Raw genomic sequence first — 6,699 nt, forward strand, 5'->3', positions numbered from 1 at the left:
CAAGAGCCAATGATGATAAAGGAAATCATTCAAGCTGTGCTGAAAGCATTGGCAAAAAATAAAGCCCCAGGAATAGATGGGATGCCAACTGAAATGATTCAAATGACAGATGCAGCCCTAGAAATCCTCACCAATTATGTCAGGAAATTTGGAGGACAGCTGTCTGGCTAACTTACCGAAAGAGATCTATGTATGTTCCCATTTCTTTTTTTTTAATGTTCAGTTTCCTTTAATGACCCCTATTCTCTCTACAGGGGAGGTGAAGGCAGCGAGGTAACAAGCTCTGACTCATTTGAAGATCTTGTCCTGGTTGAAGGCCTTGCCCACATGCTGGAAGACCCCCTCCCAGTAGATGTACTCTGGAACCAGTGTCGGGTCCCCCTCACTGCCAGCATCCTGTTTCCACCACGTGTAGAACTCGTAGTCCACCTGCTAAGGCAAGCTCTTGGCCTCTGAAGACCCAGACTCCAGAAATGGTGCTGCTATTGTTGGTTCCAAAGAGGGGGACACTGGCAAAGGTGTTCTTCCACAGCTTATCCAATCGCTGCAACATTCCAGTGATGAGGTGGCAGCTCACAAAGGTCTGGGTGAGCTCCTCAGGGGAGCATTCCTCAGCACACCACAAGGACAAGCCGTTCTTATAAAAACACTCCCCCAAATGGGGCAGAGCCACAGACAGTTTGTCCTCATTGGAGTACTTGCACTTAAACTCATCCAACACTAGGGTAGTTTTGTGCAGGTGAGCAGAGGGGTCCTTGGCCTTTGGCCCAGCAGCGAGTGCATGCTCACATCCGTCCATCTCGTCCTCAGGAACATGAACAGCCACTGACTTTTTATCTTCCTTCCACTCAGCCTGGGCCTTCCACTTCTCCTACCGTGGTCCTTTCTCCTTCCATGGGACATCTTTTTTAGGCTAGCTTTCTGCAAACTTTTCAGCATCGAACTCGGCCATCTTCTCACAGAGCTTTACCTCCCCCAGGACCGCCTGGAACTGGGGCTGGTTAACGCAGGTGAGGAACCAGCAGTAGTATTGGAGAAGGCCTGGTGGAAAAAAGGCTCTAGCACCTGTTTGTAGCACCACCACAGGGTCCAGCAAACTGTGATGTCAGCCAGGGTCACACGTCCACCCACCAGGAGAGTCTTTGTTTTCAAGTGAAAGTCCAGGAGGCCCAGAATTCGCCTCGCTTCCTCCTTGGTGTTCTCTGCAGCCTGCTTGTTGTGGAGCATGATGCTCAAGGTGGGGAACACCCAAGTACTGGTTGGGGCAACAACGTCACTGCCAGCAAAGCTCACCAATGACACCACCTGGGCTGTTTCCTCTGGGGTACTTCCCTGTTGCTGTCAGCTCACCCAGCAACTTAACAGCAACACCCTGATGGGAGTAAGCACAATGGAGATACACCACTCCGGGAGAGAGGATCCAAGAGTCAATCCAGCTCAATTTTACTGGGATAAGCACTGCACTTATATACACAAGACAACAAGAAGGGTGGGCTTACAGACAGAGGACATGTGGATTGGTCAGAGAACCTTAGCCTTGTGTGGACCACTCCCAGCTCAACAGATGCAGCAGCCATATTCCCAGGTGGTGAGTTTTCTCAAGCCAGCACAGCTAAACACAGGGGAGCTTTCTCTACCCTGTATTAAAGGCCATTGGGAGGCTTTCACTTATCTGGAGCTTAGGCGATCTGTCCTAGCCAGAGACCCTCCCTTCCTCCCCAACATTCCACAACACTTCCCCACAGCTTATCATTGTTCATGTAATAGGCAATGGCATTGCTATCAAACAAACAGAATCCATCATCACCCTCAAATGCTGGAAACTTGCTGGCTAGAAACTTGCAGAGAAATCCAGGGATGTGGTTGGTTTGTCCATAATGGAAGTAGGGTGGTACGGAGAGCATACTTACTTGAACACTGCTGTATTGAGGACGACGATGGCCTCGAAGGCCCTCCAGTTTTCAGGGTATGTGTACAGGGTCCCAGACGCCATGGTGATTCTGCAGTGAGAAGAGTGTTTGTTTCCATTTCTAAGAAGAGCAATCCAACAGAATTTGGGAATTATCAAGTAATAGCCTTAATATCACATAAAGGATTAAGTATTATTTTAAAAATAGCTAAAATAGTACATATAGAACTGCCAGATATTCAAGCAGGATTTAGAAAGGCTGTGGTATGAGGAATATCATTGCTGATGTCAGTGATACTGGCTGGGGAGAAAAGAATGCCAGTAGAATGTCTCCTTGTGCTTTATTGTCTATGCAAAGGCATTTGACTGTGTAGATCATAACAAATTATGGCTAACCTTGAGAAGAATGGGAATTTCAGAACACTTGATTGTGTCATAAGGAACCTATATCTAGACCAAGAGACTATTGTGCAAACAAGACAAGGGAACACTGCATGGCTTAAAATCAGGAAAGAAGTGCATCAGGGTTGGATCCTTTCTCCATACCTATTTAATCTATATGCTGAACAAATTATTTGAGAAGATGGACTCTATGGAAAAAAAAGGTGGCATCAGGATTGGAGGAAGACTCATCAATAATCTGCATTATACAGATGACACAACCTTGCTTGCTTAAAGTGAGGACATGAAGCACTTGCTACAGAGGGTTAAACAGTGCATCCTTCAATGTGGATTGTATAAAAACATCAAGAAAACAAAGATCCTTGTCACTGTCCCAATAGGCAACATCATGATAGAAGGAGAAAGGATTGAGACTGTCAATGACTTCTTCTTACCTGCATCCACTTTTAATACACTTCATACCAACAGGAGATTTATCAGCTAGGAAAGTCTGTAGTCATAGACCTCTCGAAATTATTGAGGAGTTGTGATGTCAGTTTGAGGACAAAGGAGCATTGACTAAGACTATGGTCTTTTGAGTCACTTGTTATGCATCTGAGAGTTGGACAATGAGTAAGGATGACAGAAGAAGAATTGATGCCTTTGAACTGTGGTGTTGAAGAAGGTTGCATACTTTGTGAACTGCCAAAAGAACAAACAGATATGTCTTGGAGAAGGTGCAGGTAGAGTGCTCCTTGGAAGCAAAGATGATTAAGCTTCAGCTCACATAGTTTGAGCATGTTTCTAGCAGAGGTTATTCTTTGAAGAGGGGCATCATGCTTGAAAAGGTGGAGGGATGGTAAAAGAGAGAAAGACCTTTGGCCGGGTGGGTTGATACAGTGACTGCAGCAAAATGGGCCTGAGTGTGTCAGGGATTGTGAGGATGACACAGAATAGCATAGTATTCAATTGGTTGTTCATAGGGTCATTATGAGTCGTGCTCAACAAAACCTAGTAACAACAATAATACATTATTTATCTTGATGTGTAGATAGAAAAATAGATATGAAATATTTTAAGGATTTTTTAGATGGGTCTTAACTGAAAGCAGAGAGTACCAGAGGAATGTTTATCTGTATTTTGCAAAGGCATTTGACTATAGTCTTCAACATAGATTGAAGCTCAACATCAAGAAAACAAAGATTCTCACCAGCATCATGAGAGACAGGAAGAGATTGAGATTGTTAATAGCTACAATTTGCTTGGCTCCACAATCAGCACACTTGGTACCAACCAGCAGCCAGGAATTCGGAAGATCAATTGCACTGGAAAAATCTGCTGTCAGGGACCTCTCCAGAGTATTGAAGAGCAATGATGTTAGTTTAGAGACTAAAGTGCACCTGATCCAGGTCATGGCCTTCTCAATTACTTGCTATGCTTCAGAGAACTGGACAATGACTAAGGATAATAAAAGAATAATTGATGCCTTTGAGTTGAGGCGCTGGAGAAGAGCATTGAATATACCATAGACTGGTTAGAGAACAAACAGATTTGTCCTGGAGAAGGTGAAACCAAGCTGCTTTTTGGAAGCAAGGATTCTGAAGCTTTTTCTGACATATTTGGGGCATGTTGCCAGGTGGGACCAATCCTTGGAGAAGGACATCATACTTGGAAGGGTAGAAGAACACACAATACAGGAAGACCCTGGATAAGATGGATTGATTCAGTGACTGGCCTAATGGGGGTTAAGTATGTCAGAGACAATGAAATTGGCTCAAAATAGAGCAAGGTTCAGAGCTGTTGTATACAGGGTCACTATGGGTCACAGGCAACTTGATGGCACTTAACAACAACAAAGAAGTATTTGTTTACAATTTCCTTTGCTTGTTGTTAGATCTTAGGGAAATTTGCCACCTTTGCAACATTCCTAAAAATGAAGATTTTTATTGATCATTTATATATACACTAACTACTTCAAACACTGCTCATATGCAAGCTTCCTCCCTCTCCATTCCCTTTTCTTAGGGATTTCTGGGGATTGAAGGAGTTACTTATAAATCAATTTATCCTTCCTTGAAGATTATAGATTATAATCTTGGGAAAATGTTTCTAAAATCACTAAACTTAAAAACATAGGTTATAAGAACTGCTTTGTAAACTGATGAGAACTATAAAAATGTAAGGTAAACTCTAAATCCATGCAAATTGGATCTTACTATGTGAGTTTCTGAAACCACCATTTAAGCAAAAAATCAAGGAAAATGAAGTTACTCTTGATAATTACTTAGAATGCTTTTAGAATACAAAAATCCTGTTTTAAATAAGCTCACTGCATCCAAGTCTTCCTTCATCTCCAGAACTGATCACATTTCTTCTGTTGAACACCAGATGAAGTAATTGTGTTAAGGACTTTGTATGAAAAGCACACAGATGCACTTTCTCCTTTTTTTTTTTATAAGAACTTTCTTTGTAAAATTATTTACTCCTCACAGTGACCTTATAAGCCCATATTTTCCCTCTACAGCATGACCCTTCTGCCCCAGACTGTTACTTTGAGGGGTACAAATAGTCCTGTGCTCTGTTCATGACTGCTTAGTGTCTGTGTACATGAAGACTATAAAGTTCCTCAACTTCAAATGAATAAAAAGAAATCAGAAAAAGTACAGAGAAGACTAAGGAACTGGTTTAAAAGTGAACTCATGAGAGATCTGGTTTAAGATTGGAAAGATTTGGAGGGGAATAGAGACTCTCCTGGGTTTTACAGACATCAATAAGTTATGCAGGAAAGTCCAAGCAGGATCCTGCTGGCAATCTTCGTGTCTTGGTTGCAGCCTTCTTTGAAAAATGGAGCTAGATAAGTAGTTGTTTGAGATTCCCTTCCATCTTATAATTCTAGCAATCCAGTCCTGATGTCACTAATACACAAAATAATGGCAGAGTTTTTCCAGGGTTACTCCATAGGGTTGTTGTTGTTGTTAGATGCCATCAAGTCAAGTACGATGCATAGTGAGTGACCCTCCAAACAGCAGACCTGAACCCTGTCCTAGCCTGTGCCATCTTCACAGTCTCTAACACACTTAAGCCCATTGCTGCAGTCATTGTGTCAATCTAGCCACTTACGGGTCTTCCTCTCTCACCGACCCTCTAACTTTCTAAGCATGATGTCCTCCAAGGAATAGCCACTCCTAGCAACATGTCCAAAGTATGTAAAACAAAGCTTTATCATCTTTGCCGCCTAGGAACACTCTCTCTTCACCTTCTCCAGGGCCAATGTGTTTGTTTTACCAGCCCATGGTATTGATCACAGTCCCTTCCAATACCACAACTCAAAAGCATTAAAACTCCTATCATCCTTATTATTGTCCAGTTCTCAGATGAATAGCAAGTGATTGAAAAGATCATGGTCTGAATCAGGAACACCTAAGTCTTCAACCTAACATAATCATTCCTCAGTAATTTGAAGATGGCCCTGACTTCAGACTCTCCCAGTGCAATACATCTCCTTGTCTCCTGACTGCTGGTACCAAATATATTGATTGTGTATCCAAGTAATATGAAGTCATTAACAGTTTCAACCTTTTCTCCATCTATCATGAAGTCGCCTGTTCAGTGGTGAGAATATTTGTTTTCTCGATGTTCAGTGGTGAGAATATTTGTTTGCTTGTTGTAGGTAGATAGAATAGTCTTCTTTTTAGAGGGAAATGAGGCCTGATAAGTTTAATCATCAGTAACTGCTTAATAAGCATGTCTTCTAACCATGATCCTGGAAGGCACCAGAATTACATATGATTTGATCATGCAGGATCAAGAACACAAATTAAAAAGTCATATACTCAAAGAGACAGGAATTGGCATGACCGATCAGCCAAGCCACATTTCCTACCCTGGCTTGGAGGAGGGGCAAGAAGGGAATCTAGTGACCCTTAACCATGAATCAGTATAATCAGGGTTCTGGTGGTGAAGTCACTGATGAGGTGTGACCATCAACTCCAGTGGTTCAAATGCACCGCCGGCTCCATGGGAGAAAGACATGCAGTCTCTTCCCTTTATGATTTACAGTCTCTGAACTAACTTTATGGCCATGAGTTTTGAGTGTTTTAGAAGGGTATGAGATGTTCCTGATGGATGGTCATGCCTACCTGCTTACACAGCACATAGTTGCCTACATAACTGGTTCCTGTGAAAAGTTTAGTCCAAAATAAAGTCAGAATCCTTTCTCGTGGCCTTGCTCTTTCTAAAAGATTTTTTTCTTTTCATTAATCTTTCAAACTCTATCTGCAACATAGTCTAGCAAAATGTAAAAAAAAAAGAAAGACAAAAATCCACACAATGCAAAAAATAAGATAAACACTTCTTATACCAAATACTATCATATACTTACTATGCACACATTTTCTTTATAAAACATG

At 42.0% G+C, this 6,699-nt stretch overlaps 1 pseudogene; it reads right to left on the minus strand.

The window, feature by feature from the left end:
- Window positions 1-288: 288 nt before the first annotated feature.
- On the minus strand, window positions 289-1,993 carry LOC102871011 (annotated as a pseudogene).
- Window positions 1,994-6,699: the final 4,706 nt, after the last annotated feature.

The sequence above is a fragment of the Elephantulus edwardii genome, unplaced genomic scaffold (assembly GCF_000299155.1).
Source record: "Elephantulus edwardii isolate Elephantulus edwardi_28Jun2011 unplaced genomic scaffold, EleEdw1.0 scaffold00013, whole genome shotgun sequence".
NCBI classification, from domain to species: domain Eukaryota; kingdom Metazoa; phylum Chordata; class Mammalia; order Macroscelidea; family Macroscelididae; genus Elephantulus; species Elephantulus edwardii.